This window comes from Bufo bufo, chromosome 1 (assembly GCF_905171765.1).
Source record: "Bufo bufo chromosome 1, aBufBuf1.1, whole genome shotgun sequence".
Taxonomy (NCBI): Eukaryota; Metazoa; Chordata; class Amphibia; order Anura; family Bufonidae; genus Bufo; species Bufo bufo.
In genome coordinates, this window is record NC_053389.1 from 667,260,887 (window position 1) to 667,281,171 (window position 20,285).

Here is a 20,285-nt window from a genome sequence, read left to right on the forward strand (position 1 = left end):
AAACAAAACCAGTGTATTTTAATTATTTTCACAGCACTGTATATAATATAGCTACACAGTGGTATAGATACATATGTTTGCCGCAAAGGGATAAAGTACAGGCTGCTTTCCATAACTCCTGTAGACTTTCCATCTCGGACAATATAGCTAGGATTATGCCCCCATTGTCTGGTAAGTGCAGGTCCACACCGATCTCATAAAATGAGCCGGCAAAGTAATCGAGGGTGCACCGCACATGCGAGTCCACTAGGGGGATGAGCAAAGCAAATTTCAGATCCAAGATCTGGTCGCTTTGCTCCAAACTTTGTTTTAATGCTGGCTCACTTTACAAGATAGGTGCGGTCCCAGACCTATCAGACAATGGGGGTCATATAGTAGCGATATGCACCCATTGTCTGAAATGGAATACCCCTTTAAGTAGGGAGGGCCATGGGGAGACAGTGGCTGTACATTGTCAGGGAATGGATTCACAGACCACCATTCTCCTTACCCACTACTATCAATCATTTATGGCATATCCTGTGGAAATGGGTATACACTGGAGTACTCCTTCGAGGCCACTTCGACATTCGTGAAAAATCCATCCATGTTTCATTTGTGAAGAATCCCTGTTTGGTCTGTGTGTTCTGCCTTTGTCATCCTTTTTTCCCACGGACACTGCTCAGCTGAAAATGAATTTCCAGGGCATCTCCTGTCAATGGCCTGTGAAAAACCACTGACCGAACACGAATGCCATCCGTGTGTGTCAGTGATTGTTTGCGGACCCATAGACTTCAGTGAGCATGTTCTATGCCAAAGGGACACAACTGAAGGGTATATCTTAGATCCCTGTACAGATATCTTATGTAGTTGCATAGTTCTGCCCGTAAACTGCAAACACAATGGTGGTCATTTATGAACATCAATATGCCAGTTTTTGGAGAAAAAAAAGATTCAAGGTTCCGTGTTTAAACTTTTTAAATGCCCGTGCAGCAATATTTTGTTTCACGGGCATGTTTATGCCATCCTTGTCCCTTGTTATTGGCCTTTCTGACTGCCGAAGGTGTGGCCTAATCTATAATGAGGCACGCACCTCTTCATACATTATGCGCATCCTCCGCCAACGCAGAGGGGAAACCAAGATCGACATAAAAAGCCGGTCTTTCTAAATGAGCCCCAATGTGAATTTAGACGAAGTGCCCATTCACATGACCGTATGGTCACTAGGGATGAGCGAAAACCATTTCCAGAACTCGGTTCGGTTCCCAGGTACCACTTGTACCGAACTAGAGTTCGGGAAATGTTTTTTTATAGTACAAAATTAATTTATGAATTATTGCACGAAGTCTCGCTCATCGGAGCCAATACATTCTAATACTGTACGGACTTCTGATGTTTCATCAAAAGTCAATTCGCTCATCCCTAATGGTCACCACAAACAGCTTGAACGGGTCCTTGAATCCGCAAGATGTGGCAGAAGATAGGACTTGTCCTATCTCATGCGGTGCAGAGGCATGGACCCAAAAGCCCACGGAAACACTTGAAACCATTTCTGTGGGCTTTTGTCAATATGGTCATTAGATCCACACTCATTAGGCTTCATTAGAGGTCTCCGGCAGAGAACTGCCAGATGTTACCGCAATGCCCCGCAGCCCCATCCTATTGACTATAATGGGATCCGGCCGCTACCGTCAAATATGTTGGGATTTGGTCAGACAAAAAACCGTTGCGTGCATCCCATTATAGTCAATGAGGCAGACGGGCGTTGCGGTAACATCTGGCTATGCTGGATCTCTGCTGAAACAGCTGCCGAGAGCGGTAAACTAACGTGAAGCTAGCTGCTTCCAGTGTCAGGAAGCTGTATGATTAGAAACTGCCTCTGGTCGAGCAGTCAGAACTCGTCAGATTGAGGGCAACGTCTGAGGTCGGCCTGATGGGCGCTGCACCGTAATCAATCCTTGGCCTAATTACAATTGGGTAACCAGTAATTACATTGCTGTGTGTGTATACTGTAATCAGATTGTACCCACACCCTAGCATGAGTTCCTGTTCATATCTCCAGATGTGTATGGTAACCTTGTGCAGGAGGCATTAATTGGCTGCTGGTTAATTATACCGCTATGTAACCTAGTTGGTGAAAGGCCAAGTTCTGTGCACAAAAACTAAGTGAACAGCTTAATAGCCACTGTTCACTTTCTGCAGCCTGGTCACAGCCATGTACGCCCCATTTGTATGTGATGCCACCCTAAGGAATGTCCAGCCATATTATTGATGACCTAGCCTCAGGATAGGTCATCAATATCTGATTGTTGGGGTCTGACAACTGGGACCACCACTGATCAGCTGTATTACACTGCAGTCCTGAGACTATGTGCATTGTAATGAAGAGGAGCAGCGCTTGCATGGAGCACCACCACCCGGGTGTCGAATCCTTCCCGATCACATATTGATGTGACCTATCGATATTAATAGCCAGACTACCCCTTTAAGTCTCTGGCTCACTGTGTACTTTTTTTTTTAATGTCTACATGCTCATGTAGTCGGATGTATGCCATAAAGTAAATTGATGCAATAAGCTAACGTATTCATTTTAATACTTGCTGATATAGAAAGTGTTGAAGTTGGTCTGATCAGATCACTTCAATTCTTTAAAAAGAACCTGTCACCCAATCCTGACATGTCGGTTTTAGTAATTACGGTACTTGCATTCATCGTGTAGTAACAATTCTGGAGCATCTGTTCCTGCTAGAAAAGTGTAAATGTACTGCCAGAGTTTTGCAATAAAAGTCCCAGATGGGTGCTACCCGTTGGGGGTGTGTCCCTGCACAACATGACACCATGCAATCAGTGATGCCCTATCAGACAGTGCAGGGGAAAATCCCAAATGGTTACACCCAGTTGGACATTTGTTCATAAACTGGAATAACAAGGTTCACAGTCATATGAAAATACGCTCCAGAACTTTATAATTTTTTTATACAAGTTGTTACTAAAACAGACATGTCATGAGAGGGGACATGCCCTTTCTCTTAGGTACTTTCTCTTAGGGTACTTTCACACTTGCGTTGTCTGTTTGATTCCAGCAGGCAGTTCCGTTCCTGAACTGCCTGCCTGATCAGGCAAACTGTATGCAAACGGATTTCTTTTTCTGATTGATCAGGCATTTTCAGACTGATCAGATTCCTGATCAGTCAGAAAAATGCCTGATCAGTCAGTAAAATACATTGCAATACCAGATCCGTTTTCCGGTGTCATCAGGCAAAACGGATCCGGTATTATTTTTTTTCTCATTTTTAAAGGTCTGCGCAGACCGGAAAGGACGGATCCGGCATTCCGGTATTTTGAATGCCGATCCGCACTATTACATTCCTATGGAAAAAAATGCCGGATCCGCTTTCAGGGAAGGCCTTCAGTTTTTTTCGCCTGATCAGTCAAAATGACTGAACTGAAGACATCCTGATGCATCCTGAACGGATTACTCTCCATTCAGAATGCATGGGGATATGCCTGATCAGTTCTTTTCCGGTATGAGCCCCTAGGACGGAACTCTATGCCGGAAAAGAAAAACGCTAATATGAAAGTAGCCTTACTTGGACATGCTTCAAATGTGCTCCGGGCATCAGTGAGCAGCTGATCTTGTTGAGGGAAGCCTGCACCCTGCCACCATCTTTCCCTGCAGTGGCCGCTATAGAGGAAATTTAGTAATGCTGTAGATACAGGCTTTCAGATGAATGGCCATCCCTGTAATACAAGGATTGGTTGAGCCTGCCAGAACGGGAGCTCCTCTTAAGGCTCGAATACACATTTTTTAGCAGATAATCGCTCACTAGTGTTCGTATGAACGCTCGTCAGTGATCGTCTTGCAGTGTACTGAACGTTTCCCTCCCGACAATTGTTGCTAGAGAAGGTGGCCCTGAGCAAAGGGTAGCAAAATTTTTTTAGTTATTGTTTTGGACTTGTGGCAAAAGGCAGAGATGACTTCAAGCACCGTGCACACTGTTGTACTGCAGAGAAGTCTATAGAACCTTATTATACCTCAGTATACCCCATGTGAAGTCTGATTCCATATGACAGACCTGCAGGGACCCTTGTGTAAAACATTTGATGTATGTATGTCTCCATTCCTACGTGTATATGCCTTGTACTATCATCTTAAAGAGGACCTTTCACCGATTCTTACCCTATGAACTAACTTTACAGACATGTAGAGCGGCGCCCCGGGGATCTCACTGCACGTACTATTATCCCCGGGCGCCGCTCCGTTCTCCTGCTATGTCCTCCGGTATCTCCGCTCACTAAGTTATAGTAGGCGGAGATACCAGTCCCTAAGTTATGGTAGGCGGAGTCTGCCCTAGCGCTGGCCAATCGCAGCGCAGAGCTCACAGCCTGGGAGGTTATTTTCTCCCAGGCTGTGAGCTCTGCAATGCGATTGGCCAGCGTTAGGGCAGACTCCGATACCATAACTTAGGGAACGGAGATACCGGAGGACATAGCAGGAGAACGGAGCGGCGCCCGGGGATAATAGTAAGTGCAGTGAGATCCCCGGCGCCGCTCTACATGTCTGTATAGTTAGTTCATAGGGTAAGAATCGGTGAAAGGTCCTCTTTAAGATAATTTCCAATCCCCACCATTTCACAATAGTGATATCACAGCTTATCTACTCCCCTCCCTGCACAATAATAATAACCTAAGTCACAGATTGCGCCTAGAGGTCAATAAATATTTCCATTGTGCATATCTAACTGTGCACCCCCTATTTGTTGCTTAGGGTACTTTCACACTTGCGTTAAACATTTCCGGTACTGAGTTCCGTCCTAGGGGCTCAATACCGGAAAAAAATCACTAATTAGTTTTATCCTAATGCATTCTGAATGGAGAGTAATCCATTCAGTATGCATCAGGATGTCTTCAGTTCAGTCACTGACTGTTTTTGGACGGAGAAAATACCACCGCATGCTGCGGTATTTTGTCCGTCCAAAACTCCGGATCACTTGCCGGAATGACGGATCCAGCATCATTGTACATTGAAATGCATTAATGCCGGATCCGGTCCCAAGTGTTCCAGCAAAATGGATTCTGTTTTGCGGTCTGCGCATGCGCAGACCTTTAAAAATGTGAAAAGATAAATACTGGATCCGTTTTTTTTCCGGATGACAACCGGAGAGACTGATCTGGTAATGCAATGCATTTGTTAATCCGTCTACAAATCGAATCCGTTTACATACAGATTGCCGGTTCCGGCGACAGAACTGCCTGCCGGAATCCAGCAACGCAAGTGTGAAAGTACCCTTAGTTTACTCTCACATGGTGCCATGCTTCCGTTAACGTGCAGCCTCTTTATTGGATCAGCTGCACTCTGCTGTGTCTGAAACAATGTGTTTCGAAGAACGCACATGTTTTTTTTTTGTTTGTTTTTTACCCTTTCCAAATTGCACGAGAGTTCTGGCACATTTGATTAGTAAATCTCCCTCACTGAAGTGCTTGATAGTGATTTATTGACTTAGGACAGCAATATGACTTTTTTTTCCCCCTAAACGTTGCTAGATATTCCAACAATTTTATAAAAGTTGCGTAACAAGGTATTACTTTTTTTTTTGCACATACCCCTTTCATCTTAAGTTTTGTGCTTTTTGATGATAAATGTTTCAATCGTTATAAGAACGAGCCATATCAAATCTTCACATTTTATGTTGATTTATAGAATGTCATGTCGTGGTCTGGCACACAGTACTTTCAGTTGCATGGAGAAGACATCTGCCCCTGGAAATAACATATAGCCTTCCTCCGTACATTAATCTCACATTCGTCATGCGTTTCAAACTCACAAGCTTGGGAGGGTAGTCTGCATGCCTGGCTGTGTACAACTAATATAAGGTTATATATTTAGGAGCAGTTGTGTAGGGTGCAGTTTGCATTTAAGTGACACTGCTCTGGAGACCCATTTCTGTTTGTTTCACTGACTACAAAGACTAGTGGCCACAGAACAATTAAAGGGGTTGTCTGAGATAATAAAAAATGGGCAAGCCCTGAAATGGCCTAGACCAGTGATGCCCAACCTACGGCCCGCGGGCCAAATGCGGCCCACAAAGCCGTGTCATGCGGCCAGCGCAGTAACAGGACTTTATCGGCGCAGGGCGCGCTGCGAACAGCACAGGCAGCAAAGCAATGCTGCCTGTGCCTGCAATCTCCCGCCCAGCGCCGCCTCCTAGCTAATTTATTCACTGCACTTGCCTCTGTGAAATTGAAGAGAAGCGCCGTAATCTCACACAGGCGCACTGGCAGAGGCATTGAAGTGCGCATGCACCGTCTTCCTGGCCTCTGCCAGTGCGCCTGTGCCAGAAAACAGCGCTTCTCTTCAATTATACAGAGGCAAGTGCAGTGAATAAATTTGCTAGGAAGCGGCTCTGGGTGGGGAGGAGATCTGTGGATGACACTGAGGGGGGATATCTGTGGATGACACTGACTGGGGGATCTAGGGAGGGGTGGTGGGGATGTTGGGGTGGGAGGTCCAATAGGTATGTGGGGGTGGGAGATCCGGGAGGGAGGCGGCCATAATTATTTTTGCTATGGTGCCCAGTCATTCTATCTATGCCCCTGATTGGTAAGATTGGGCGGGCACTGGAGCGATAGAACGCCTTGCTGTAGGAGAAGCCGGCGGGAGATGAAAGGAGGAGGGCCAGGTCCTGGGGTGTCGGGCACACGGCGCAAGCATGGCGGTGGAGGATCTGACTGAAGCCTAAAGACCAGACATCAAGGTAGACCTGCAGAAGAAGGTGACAGTGCAGTATGTGATGTATACATGTGTGTAATGATGATCACACACTGCACTACATACATTACACACATGTATACATCACATGCCCCCTCACAGTAATAATGCCAAGATATGTGCCCTCTTCACAGTAGTTATACCCTGATATGTGCCCCCTCACAGTAGTTATACCCTGATATGTGCCCCCTCACAGTAGTTATGCCCAGATATGTGCCCCCTCACAGTAGTTATGCCCAGATATGTGCCCCCTCACAGTAGTTATGCACAAATATGTGCCCTCTTCACAGTAGTAATGCTCACACGTGCCCCCTCACAGTAGTTATACCCAGATATGTGCCCCCTCACAGTAGTTATGCCAGATATGTGCCCTCTTCACAGTAGTAATGCTCACACGTGCCCCCTCACAGTAGTTATGCCCAGATATGTGCCCTCTTCACAGTAGTAATGCTTACACGTGCCCCCTCACAGCATTTGCATTTCTTTCTGGCAAAGCTACCTGGTTCCGGCCCGCAAAATTTATACCAAGTCTAGTGCGGCCCTCAGACGAAAAATGGTTGGGCACCACTGGCCTAGACTAAAAATCATCTTATACCTTGCCCGTTCTTGGCAGCGCTGTCCAGTTCCCCGGCCGTTGCCTGTTTACCAACTTCAGCAGGAAGATGCTGGTATACCGCTGATGGCAGTGATTGGCTGCAGTGGTCACATGTCACATAACTGCTTGTTTTTGCTGCGGTTTGTAAACATGCTAAGTGGTAACCTACCCACCCTTGTTGGTTTATTGTGCAGTCATCTTCTCACCACTAGTGAGCAGTTTTTCAGACTTTTATGAGAAAGTTAACAAATAACACTTAAGTCTAGATCATAACGTTGGCAGACAATGGCCAGGTACCTAATTACTGTAGAATTAAAATTCTAGAGCATCTTTTGAAGAAGAAATTGACAACTGGGTGTTACCATTGTTCTCGTCAAGAGTCAGCACAGATTGGACAGGGTCCAGGTTTAGATGGACACACCTCCAGACAGTTAATGCCCTCTTGTCAATTTATTTATACATTTCTAATAGGAAGAATAAAAGGGGAAGTGCAGAATTCTAAGTAAAGATGTTCAAAAGCTGTTATGGAGAATAAGTATTTATTAAAGTGGACATGTCAGGATAGCTGGCAGGACTCTTTAAAGGGTCACTACCATCAAAATGTTTCTATCACAAATTAACAGCCTATCGTGTCGATATTCAATGTGATTTTATTTTCAAAAATAGGAGGATGGTTTTCTGGATATCATTTATTAAAATCGCTCCATGTGTTCTGCTTCCTGTCCTGGGTCTTTAATTTCCTTTTAGACCTCCTCAGTCAGACCAGTGACTGTTACCAGAGAGGAAGTGGACCAATTAGAGACCACACGTTACACTGAAGTGCAGTGCTTTTCTGTGGACATCTTTATCTAGGTCTATCAAGAGAACAATACAGCATTAATGTTGTTATCTCAATTCTACAGTCCACTATTTTACTAACGGATAACATCTTTCCCTTACAGCAGCAGTAAACCGACATTAGATTACCTATCTTTATAGGAGGGCCATATCATTTGTGTAGTCCAGAAAGACAATGTTTTGTATTTCATTTTCAGTGGCATAGTACCACTGAAATGGAAAACAGCCAACAATTCTAAAGAAAAGTTTTCAATATTGTTAAAATAAATGCCCCTTTCTGATACACATTTCCCTTTAAGAGTGGTTTGACACTCATTTAAAAAAAAAATTTTTTGAAACTGCAGCATGCTCTGGGTGAAAAAATAAATCTGAAAAGAACTGTGTGACCCAAAAGACACCATGACCAAATAAAGCTTTTAAAAATATGCCAGAAAAGACATAGTGCAGATTTATCAATACTGGTGTAAAGGAAAACTGGCTTAGGCTACTTTCACACCTGCGTTCGGTGCGGATCCGTCTGTATATGCACAGACGGATGCGCACCTATAATGCAAACGCTTGTATCGTTCAGAACGGATCCGTTTGCATTACATGAACAAAAATGCAAACGGATCCGTCCTGACTTACATTGAAAGTCAATGGGAGGCGGATCCGTTTTCAATTGCACCATATTGTGTCAGTGAAAACGGATCCGTCCCCATTGACTTACATTGTAAGTCAGGACGGATCCGTATGTCTCCGCATCGTCAGGCGGACATCAAAATGCTGCAAGCTGCGTTTTGGGTGTCCACCTCCAGAGCGGAATGGAGGCTGAACGGATCCTTATCCATTCAGAATGCATTGGGGCTGAACTGATCCGTTTGGGGCCGCTTGTGAGAGCCCTGAAACGGATCTCACAGGCGGACCCCAGAAACGCCAGTGTAAAGTAGCCTTAGATGCCCCTAGCAGCCAAACAGGATCCACCTTTCATTTTTCAGTGCTTGCTTGGAATATAAAAGGTGGAATCTGATTGGTTGCTGTGGATAATAAAGCCAGTTTTCCCGTACACCGGTTTGGATAAATCTCCCCCATAGTAGTGTGATTTACTTTGACATTGATTGAGAGGTATGGTACCGTCATTTTCCATTGGATTTATGAAGTGCAACCGTTCTTCAGTGTGTCATTTGCAAATATTTTTATCACCCACCTTGATTGAAACCATTGGTCCAGATTTACTGATCCTAAGATGGAGTAAGCTTAGACCTGCACCAGATTTATCACAGGGGCTCAGGCTGGATGATAAATGGGGTGCAGAGATAGACACTTGTCTCTGACTCTATACTGACTATTGGTTGGCTTAATTTGAGACTGCTTTTTCACTAGAGTTGTGTTCAAAATTGCGCACCTTGGGCCCGCCCTTTCCTATGACCACGCCCCTTGTTAAGAATGTCTTGGGGGAGTGTAGAAACCCTAAGGCCTCTTTCACACGAGTTTTCACGCGGGTGCAATGCGTACCCATTCATTTCTATGGGGCTGTGCACACAATGATTTCACGCATTACTTGTGCGTTGTGTGAAAATCGCAACATGTTCTATATTCTTTTTTTCACCGCAATGCAAGCCCCATAGAAGTGAATAGGGCTGCGTGAAAATCGCAAGCATCCGCAAGCAAGTGCGGATACGGTGCGATTTTCACGCACGGTTGCTAGGAGACGATCGGGATGGGGACCCGATCTTTATTATTTTCCCTTATAACATGGTTATAAGGGAAAATAATAGCATTCTGAATACAGAATGCATAGTACAATAGGGCTGGAGGGGTTAAAAAAAAAAAGAAAAAATAATTTAACTCACCTTAATCCACTTGTTCTCGCAGTCGGCATCTCTTCTGTCTTCTTCTTTGAGGAATAGGACCTTTTGATGATGTCACTACGCTCATCACATGGTCCGTCACATGATCCATCACCATGGTAAAAGATCATGTGATGGACCATGTGATGAGCGTAATGACGTCACCACAGGTCATATTCCTCAAAGAAGAAGACAGAAGAGATGCCGGCTGCTCGTACAAGTGGATTAGGTGAGTTAAATGATTTTTTTATTTTTTTTTAACCCCTCCAGCCCTTTTGAAACCATGTTATAAGGGGAAATAATACAATCTACACAACCTTGAACCCAAACCTGAACTTCTGTGAAGAAGTTCATGTCTGGGTACCACATTCAGTTTTTTTATCACGTGCGTGCAAAACACATTGCACCCGCACGATAAAACTGAAGAACTGAATGCAATCGCAGTCAAAACTGACTGCAATTGCGTACCTACTCGCGCGGGTTTGCCGCAACTCATCCGGACCTTATCTGGACACGCTTGTGTGAAAGAGGCCTTAAAGTGCCCAAATTATGCAAATTGCTTCACTTTTAGACACATATTTGACCCAGACCTTTTTAGTATATCTGGGCCTTTGTGGTTCCTGAGGGAAGGAACATTGGATTTCACAGTCCTTGTACTTTGACAATCAATGTGTATCCAAGCCCTAAGTGTATGGATGCAGATACCAGCCTGTAAAACTGCAATTAATGGACCTAGATTGCAGAAAAACTAGCCATTGTGTCATCACAAAATGACTTTAACGTTAAAGTATATTTTTAAGATTTAATTTACTTTTTCCGTGCCCCTATGTATATTTAAAAGTTCTGAATTCTGCACTTTAAAAAATAGCCAATAGGCTTCCTGTTCTGTAGAGATCACTTTTCTGCAGTCATCTCATTATCATCACTGGCAGGATTACTTGAACAGATATTACCTATAGAGATATATATATATATAGCTACATGGCAAAATTTGTTGCAGAAAAGTCATGCAACATTTTTTTAAAATGATAGTCAATGATGTCGCACTGCGACATATTGGGACTGCGACACAACGGGCACAAAAAATCCAATCCAAGTTGGATTTTGAGCGACTGTCAGTTCGCAGTGTGACACCATTGACTGTCATTATAAACAAGGTGGCACGACTTTTCTGCACCATGAACTTCGCGCGACACATGTTGCAATGTAGTTGTATCCTTTTCGCACAATATATGTCACCATGTAGCCCTAGCCCTACACAGGAACCACCATTCTCAGTAGATGTCACAGCTGATCTACTTAAGGGCACATGCCCACGAACATAAGTGCTCCGTGCTGTATTGTGAACCACAAACACATTGACTTGAATGGGTCCACGATCCGCAAGATACAGCCAAAGATCTGACATGTCCTATTTTTTACAGAGCAGGGGCACCAATCGAAAGCCACGGAAACGCTACGAATCGCTTCCATGGGTTTTCCGGTCTCTACCTCTGCACTGCAAAAGATAAGACATCTATATTTCGCAGTATCTTGTGGATCGTGGACCCATTCAAGGGAATAGGTCCGCATCTGCAACATGGCCTGCACACGCACGGAGCCCTACGTTTTTGGGCATCAGCCGTAACTCCCTGCACAATAATCCACTCGTTGAGCGTGTATAGAGCACCCTCACATGAAGACCATAAATATAACCTGTCTACAGGTTCATGTGGCAGTTAGTAAAGGATATCTGTAAAATGCTGTTAACCGCAGGTCAGACAAGATAGCCGCTCCCATACTCATGTACAAATGATGACTAAAAATAAAATATACAATCAAAATAAAAAGCAGGTTAGAAAAAAAAATAATGTTTCAGTGTCTGGTTCTGATGAGTGAAAAAAGGTGTATACAGTAGGTGTAAGTATTTATTGCACTGGCTCATGCATTCTTGCTTGACCGGTTCAGTAGACTTTAGAAGTTATTTTGGTAAATCTAGCTGAAGGACATTATTTCATGAAATTCTTAAAGGGGTTGTGCCAGAAAGGGAATAGCTAGCTGATCACTCAGCTCAACCACTGGGACCCTCACCAATCCCGAGAATGGGGGTCCCGCTCCCCTGATCTAATGGAGCAGCAGGTCATGCATCCGCCCTGCCACTCCATTCTGTCTCTGGAGTCTAGCGAGTGCAGTGCTCCGCTATCTCAACCAGCACTCCCAGTGCGAATGCATGACCTGCCGCCACATCAGAACAGGGAAGCGGGACCCCCGTTCTCTAGATCGGTGGGGGTCCAACGGTCAGACCCCCAGCAATCAGCCAGTTATCCCCTTTGTGCAAGTGCATGTTTAAGGTTTTGTCTTTATAAATTCATTTGTATTTACTTTTTTTGTCGCTGTGATTTTTACTTCTGTACAAAAAAAGGAGGAAATAAAGCTTAGGAGATGAACCACATAATCACATAAGTCATTCCTGTGGTTTAACTCCTTGCAGACCAGAATGACGAGGCTGACACTGTTTTATACTTTTTTTTTTTTAAGTAGAATATCATTTGATTTTGATTATTCCTTATCACTTTTTTTTCATCCTTCTGGCATGGATTTGGTGTGCGGTCGTGTAGTAAGTTAGGAATAAAAAAATAACTGGGCCATCTAATATTTTATCCAGCAGTACATAAGAAGTGATTGGCATCTGTGAAGAAAAAGAAAATTACCGTGACCAATTGGAGTCCAGGAAAATTAACCTTTTTTTTTTTTTAACACTGTTAGGGCTCATTCACGGGAGAATAAACCATGCGCAGTCCATTGCTGCGGCTTGAATAGGTCCACAATCCGCAACATACGACTGAAGATAGGACTTCTATCTTTCACGGATCAGAAGCCCATGAAAGCACTATGAAACGCTTCCATGGGATTTCGCTCCGTGCCTCCACACCGCGAAAAAAATAGAATGTGTTCTATTTTTTTTGTGTGCCGAACATATCTTGCAGATCGCTGAGCCATTCAAGTGAATGGGTCCACCTCCGCAAATGGTGTGCACTCGGCCAGTACCTGTGCATTTTGGGCGGCTATTTGCGGTCGGGCAGCATGGGCACAGCGCGCACACACTCGTGTGCAAGAGCCATTAGGCCCATTCACAAGAAAGGTAGTAGGGAGGAATCGGGCAACTATAGGCCAGTAAGCCTGACATCAATAGTGGGGAAATTAATGGAAACCATACTAAAGGAGAGGATTGTGAACATCTAAAATCCCATGGATTGAGAGATGAAAAACAGCATGGGTTTACTTCAGGGAGATCATGTCAAACTAATCTTATTGATTGGGTGACTAAATAATAGATGGCGGAGGTACAGTAGACATCGCTTATTTAGACTTTAGTAAGGCTTTTGATACTGTCCCACATAGAAGGCTTATCAATAAATTGCAGTCTTTGTGCTTGGACTCCCATATTGTTGAATGGATTAGGCAGTGGCTGAGGGACAGGCAACAGAGGGTTGTAGATAATGGAGTATATTCAGACCATGGTCTTGTTACCAGTGGGGTACCTCATGGATCTGTTCTGGGACCCATATTGTTTAATATCTTATCAGCGAAATTGCAGAAGGCCTCGATGGTAAGGTGTGTCTTTTTGCTGCTGACACAAAGATTTGTAACAGAGTTGATGTTCCTGGAGGGATACACCAAATGGAAAAGGATTAGGAAAACTAGAGGAATGGTTAAAAATCTGGCAACTAAGATTTAATGTTGATAAGTGCAAGATAATGCACCTGGGGGCGTAAAAACCCAAGAGCAGAATATAAAATCAGTGATACAGTCCTAACCTCAGTATCTGAGGAAAGGGATTTAGGGGTTATTATTTCAGAAGACTTAAAGGTAGGCAGACAATGTCATAGAGCAGCAGGAAATGCTAGCAGAATGCTTGGGTGTATAGGGAGAGGCATTACCAGTAGAAAGAGGGAGGTGCTCATGCCGCTCTACAGAGCACTAGTGAGACCTCATTTGGAGTATTGTGGCGCAGTACTGGAGACCATATCTCCAGAAGGATATTGAATACTTTGGAGAGAGTTCAGAGAAGAGCTACTAAACTGGTACATGGATTGCAGATAAAATTTACCAGGAAAGATTAAAGGACCTTAACATGTATAGCTTGGAAGAAAGACGAGACAGAGGGGATATGATAGAAACTTTTACATACATAATGGGAATCAACTAGGTAAAGAGGAGAGAATATTTAAAAGAAGAAAAACTGCTACAAGAGGACATAGTTTTAAATTAGAGGGGCAAAGGTTTAAAAGTAATATCAGGAAGTATTACTTTACTGAGAGAGTAGTGGATGCATGGAATAGCCTTCCTGCAGAAGTGGTAGCTGCAAATACAGTGAAGGAGTTTAAGCATGCATGGGATAGGCATAAGGCCATCCTTCATATAAGATAGGGCCAGGGCTATCCATAGTATTCAGTATATTGGGCAGACTAGATGGGCCAAATGGTTCTGATCTGCCGACACATTCTATGTTTCTATGTTAGAAGGGTCTTGGACGTGCAGTTAACACTCAAGTGTTTTACAAACCTGCTCGGATTCTGGTTTAGCAAATGCATGTTTTCCAGTGTATTTTTCTGTATTATGGTCTTCAAGATCTCTGCTTGCTGCCATTAGGAACCTTTTTTTGTTTTCTTTCAGTGGATAAAAATGTGTCCTGGTCATGTGATTGACTCGCCGATGCGCTGCATGTTACGGTACAGTTATTAGAGCTGTGTCTTGTATGTCCATGACATGACCAGGACAGATCTTCACCTCCTGAAAGCAAACCTTAAATGACAAGAGGCAAAGATCAAGAAAGTTTTTTTTATTTGCTGAAACTGAAATTATTGAAGGTGTTTTTCCTGTGTTGTGAAGTTAGGACTATTTGACATGAGCGATCCGGAATGTGTTAGGTTCTGTCCGGACTGCATCTGTTTTTCAGAACAATAGCACACATCTCCTGGCATCCATCAGTAAAAAACAGACCACACACAGATGCCGTCAGTGTGCTGTCAGTTTTATTTTTTTTCATTGAGCTATTGACTTGAAAGGACGAGTCCTCTGTGAAAAACGGAGCAAGATAAGCATGCTGCAATTTTTCGTGAACGGATAGGCAGTGAAAATCAAATCTCATGTGCCTATACCCACTGAATGAGTGGCTCAGGTTCAGTAAAAATGGAACGCAGAGTTCGGGCTCGTGCACCCGGCCGGAAATGTTTGTGGTCTGCAAAACACGGATCCCGGCTGAGTGCAAGTCACCAGTTTTTCTTTTAGGATATTTTTACAGAACTTATCTTTTTCCCCAAAACGGACATGTTCTCTATTTTTGCAGGGCCACAGAACGACATGCGGATGTGGACAGCAAAAAACATGCAAAACTACAGCCATGTGAATGAGCCCCTAAGCCTTATTCACACGTCAGGGTTTGGTCAGTGATTTCGATCAGTGATTGTGACCCAAAACCAAGAATAGAGCCTTTAACAGAGATAACGTATAATGGAAAGATCTGCACCTGTTCTGTTCTTTGACCTACATCTGGTGTTGGTTCACAATCACTGATGGAAATCACTGACATAACACTGACTGTGTGAAAGCGGCCTTATTCACACAAGCGAGTTTTCCTCCTGGATGCTTTCTTTTTTTGCAAACGACCATCATCCGGACTGATCCTGGTCCATTCATTCATGAGTCTGTGTACATGAGTATCAGTTTTCACTGATCATCTCTGCGTTCAGGAGAAATTGCAGCATGTTCTGTACTGTGCGTTTTTTTCATCCGCCTTACCCCATAGAAGTGATGGTGCTGCTTGAAAAACGGAAGGCATCTGGATGCCATACGTTTCTCTCTGATGTAGATTGTTATCTGTCAGTTTTTCTTCAAAAGGAGAAAGGAGATACAATCCAAAAGGAAAAAGCTGAAACACTGAACACGATAACAGACAAAACAGATTTTCAGTGAACAGACCCTAAAACAATCCGTATCTCTGGTGTGAACCCAGCCTTATACTTTTGCTTTAGTCTGCTTGATCGGCTGTAAATGGTTTTCCGTAAAGCATTGCAGTGATGTATGTATTTATTTCTACTTTTTCCATTTTTTATATTAAAATAGTTGTCCCACCATAAAAATATCAGCTTTCCGCAGAATAGGTGATGAGTGAACTTCATGTTTTGAAGTTGTTTTTTTTTGGCAATTATGTTATGGACTCCGTTACCATGAGCCATAACGGAAGTCTATGACAAGCATGCAGTGATGGTCAGTTCGCAGTGCGGGCTGCCATCTTTAGTAAGGTAGACTCACCCGTCCGGCGATGCACAGGTAAGCCCTTACCTGTGCCTGTGCCGGGAGACGGTCTGAAATCAAATGCAGTCACCGGGAGCAGGCAGTTCTGAGAACAGCCGCCGGGGGCCTTCATCGGGCTGTTCTCGGAACTGCCTGTGACTGTATTTGATTTCAAACTGGCTCCCGGCACAGGTAAGGGCTTACCTGTGCATCGCCAGACGGGTGAGTTCACCTTATCAAAGATGGCAGCCCGCATGTGTTTGCTAGCAAACACTGCGAACTGACCATCACTGCAAGCATGCACTACAGAAGTCATAATAGAAGTCTATGGGCGCATAGGGGGGGACTCCTGCATAACGGAAACCAGACGGATCTGTTATGCTGCCATAGACTTCTATTATGAAGGAATGCAAAACGGAACGCTTCTTAAAGGCTTCCATGGTGCGTGCTGTCATAGAATTCCGTTATGGCTCATGGTAACGGAATCCATAACTGAATTGCCAGAAAACCCGAATGCTGAACTCGAACTTCAAAACATGAAGTTCGCTCATCACTAGTGATAAGTATTTGATTGGTGGGGTCTGAAGGCTAGGACCCCCACCGATAATGTGGTTAGGGTCCCGGAGTGATACATACATGTCTCTGCTGCTCCATTCATTCTCTATGGGACTGTCAGAAATAGCAGACTACAGAGCTTGATATCTTGACAGTCCCTTAGGACCCCCAGTGGTTGAAACCCTATTAATCAGATGCTTACCATCTATGGATAGGTGATACATTCTTACAATCCCTTGAATGAAGCAGCCCATACAGTATACATAGGAAGGGTAATAAACCTTTTTATTTGGCATGCCTGTTCGTAGCCTAGGGGTCTCCTGTTCTCTGGATGTTTATATTACAGAGGGTTGACCTGCGTATTGTGATGTGATGTGTGTGTGTGTGTGTGTGTATGTATGTATATATATATATATATTACACACACACACACAGTATTTATAGTGTTATGATTTCGATTTTTTTTTTAAATGTAAGTACCATTTGTAATTGACTTTTGATTGTCATGATGGCAGCTATTTTCTGGGAAGTTTCTGATGTATCCAGATACACTCGTTCTCTTACAAACAGCTTTTTTTTTTAGATGGAGATGTTTTTGTTTTCTGACTGCATTGGATCGCCTGTTTCTGTGTAGCGTGCTACGTACCGCGGCAGTACACAGAGCAGTTAGCGTGAGTTGTCATATAAACATTAATTTAATGACACAACATCTGCTTAATTACCTACCAATTTTATCTTGAATTTGTCTTGTCTGATACAGGGGAAGTAATTATGTAAGCAGCAGAGGCTGTTTATCACCTTTGTTAGCAAATCCCAAAGAACCTGCTCAGGATTATGTGACGGTGCTGGGGACATAATGTGAACGTGCCCGCTGTTAAAATTTTCTGCCAAATGTTGGTTACATTTTTACTGTCGTACCAGAAATGATAGAGGACATTGATATGTTTTGATAGATGTGCAGGAAATGGGGTTGGTGGGGCTATAAAGTCCATCAGCACACCTTCTTGTTCAAACTTTTTTTTATTTTTATTATTTATTTTTTTCCGAATTGGCACAAGTAATGATAATTAGGATAGCTAGCTGACAGTTACCCCTGCTTTATTTTTTTTTGCACATAGCATTTTTTTATCTGATATTTTTATTGTATTTTTTCTAATATACAAAAAAACACAAATGCAAATCAAGAGCACATAGAATTTTTTAATACGCATCAGGTTCCACTGAATCCATATGGGTACCGTTTGTAGCTTCTAGAAAAGATAATGAATTGAATTTAAATACACAGTTCACATGTATCTATTCCATTTTAACATTCATATTTCTATAACATTATAAAAACATCCAAAAAATAAAGTATAAAGAAAATATATATTTAGGGACCTTTCACACAAGTTTTTGCAGTGTTTTTCTGCACTTTTGCATTTTCGGTGGAGTTTTCACACCTGTATTTTTAATGCATATTTTTGCAATATGAAATGCCAGCTCCAGATGTTGGCTAACGGTATATTGTTTGTTTTTGCTGCTGCAATTTTTGTTACTTTGATGTTTTTATTTTTTACTTTTTCAAAAACACAGCATACAAGTGCATTTTTTTTCAGGCACCTTCCATGCCATGCCATGAAGAAAACTCTAGTGGGGAAACAAACTGTTTGCAAAAATGCTTGGAAAATGGCAAAAAAAAAAAAAAAACATGGCAAAAACATGCATGCACTTTATATGCCTTTTTTTATTTATTTTTTAAACTAAAGCAAACAAATACAGAGGGAAAAACAGGTCATGACATAATAGGGAACAAAAACCAATCAATAAGCAAACAAACATGGAACAAATTGTTTAAAAATATATTTTATTGCACATCTGTTTTTGATCAATTGTGACAGAAGCAAGTGTGAAGGAGCACTAATAGACACTACTGCCATTAATGTGATTGTATTGACAGGAAGAAGAGGAAATTAAATTGACTGTTGATATGGAGAATGAAAGTAATCTATTTGAAAATACAATGTTTACTTTTTTCCCCTGTTTGTCCCTGTATGAATAATCATCTGTAAGGAAATACTATAGTTTCCGTCCAGAACCACAGCCAGCAAACTCAGAAACTGCTGCCAGTCTTATTTAACCACTGCAGTTGGTAGGAAACTAAGGCTAATCCTGGGTTCTTCACCACAACCTACCGCTAGACTGGATGGATTTGGCCGCTGGGGACCCAGGTTACGCCTGCAGAGTAAGGTAGCAGAAAACTGGTGCAAGCTCACAAGAAGCAGACCTACCAGATTGACCGGGGTGCAAAGAGTAATAGACAAGCAGGGTTAGAACCAGGGGAGACGGATAGTGCCAAAACCGCAGACGAAGGATTAATCCAGGAACTAGCCACAGTCAGTATGCGAGGAAAGATCAGCAGAAGCCAATTCAGCAGACAAGGGGTTAATCCAGAAAACAAGCCAAAGTTGATACACAGAGGGTATTGAGCAGGTCTTAAGTTCAGATACAAAGCAGAGGTGCAAACAGTCAGGATAAGTTGCGCACTCAGACGATTGCAATAACTGAGTAGTAGTCTTAAATCCCCCACCTAGCTCTGAGATTGGACGCCGAGCCATAAACCTGAATGGCTCAGCTTCCAGCCTCGCTGAGCTCAGCCGAGGCTAGACTTGAGTATGGCAAGCCTCCCAGCACAGCCACTGTCATGCGTTCACCTGGCCAAGATACTGACAGTGGCCTTTTGAGCAGTTGAGGTAAATAGAGCTTAATTGTATAATGAACATTTTAGATCCATTCTACATAGCCCTATTTTTTATTTGTGTGTTCACATTGGTTTGATATGTGGATTAGGCCTGTATTTTGTCAGTATTTTTATCAGTGAACCTGGAGCAAATCCTTTAAATATGTTTGATTTAAATAAAAAATGCCCTAAAGTAACAAACACTGTACAATGGAGCTACAGGGCACGGCCATTATTACATAGCTGTTGGCTCAACACTCTTTTGGTGGACCTTTCTCTTCCCATCCTCCCATACTTAGCTGAGCACACATATGTAGTGAATGGTGAGGGGCTAGAAAGCCTCTGGCAGTGGCTTCTCTTCTCGCTAACAAAAGGATCGGGCAATTTAATTCAATATGCCCTATTTATTCTCTTCCTCTAACATCAGCCATTGGTGGAGCTTCTGGAGAGCACCATACACATTGGATGGTTGGCCGCTGAAGCTAACAAAATCAGGTTTGTCCGATACACATCAAAGATGTGTGGGTAGCTTAATGAAAATTAAAGGGTTGTGCACTGCGGCTATATTGATAACCTATCCTAAGGATTGGGCATCAATTTTAGATGGAGATTCGACTCCTGACTAGGGTTGTATCGAAATTTTGATACCCAGTCGATACTTTTGTACCGGTTTCTATACGATACCAGGATTTCCATTTTTTCAATAGTGGTCTGCGCTGCTGCGCA

The 20,285-nt window shown here is 43.0% G+C and overlaps 1 protein-coding gene across 3 annotated transcripts in view; it reads left to right on the forward strand.

Moving 5' to 3' along the window:
• LOC120985855 (high affinity cAMP-specific and IBMX-insensitive 3',5'-cyclic phosphodiesterase 8A-like) overlaps nt 1-20,285 on the forward strand; it is a 331,567-nt gene that overhangs the window by 190,366 nt on the left and 120,916 nt on the right. The window lies entirely within an intron of this gene.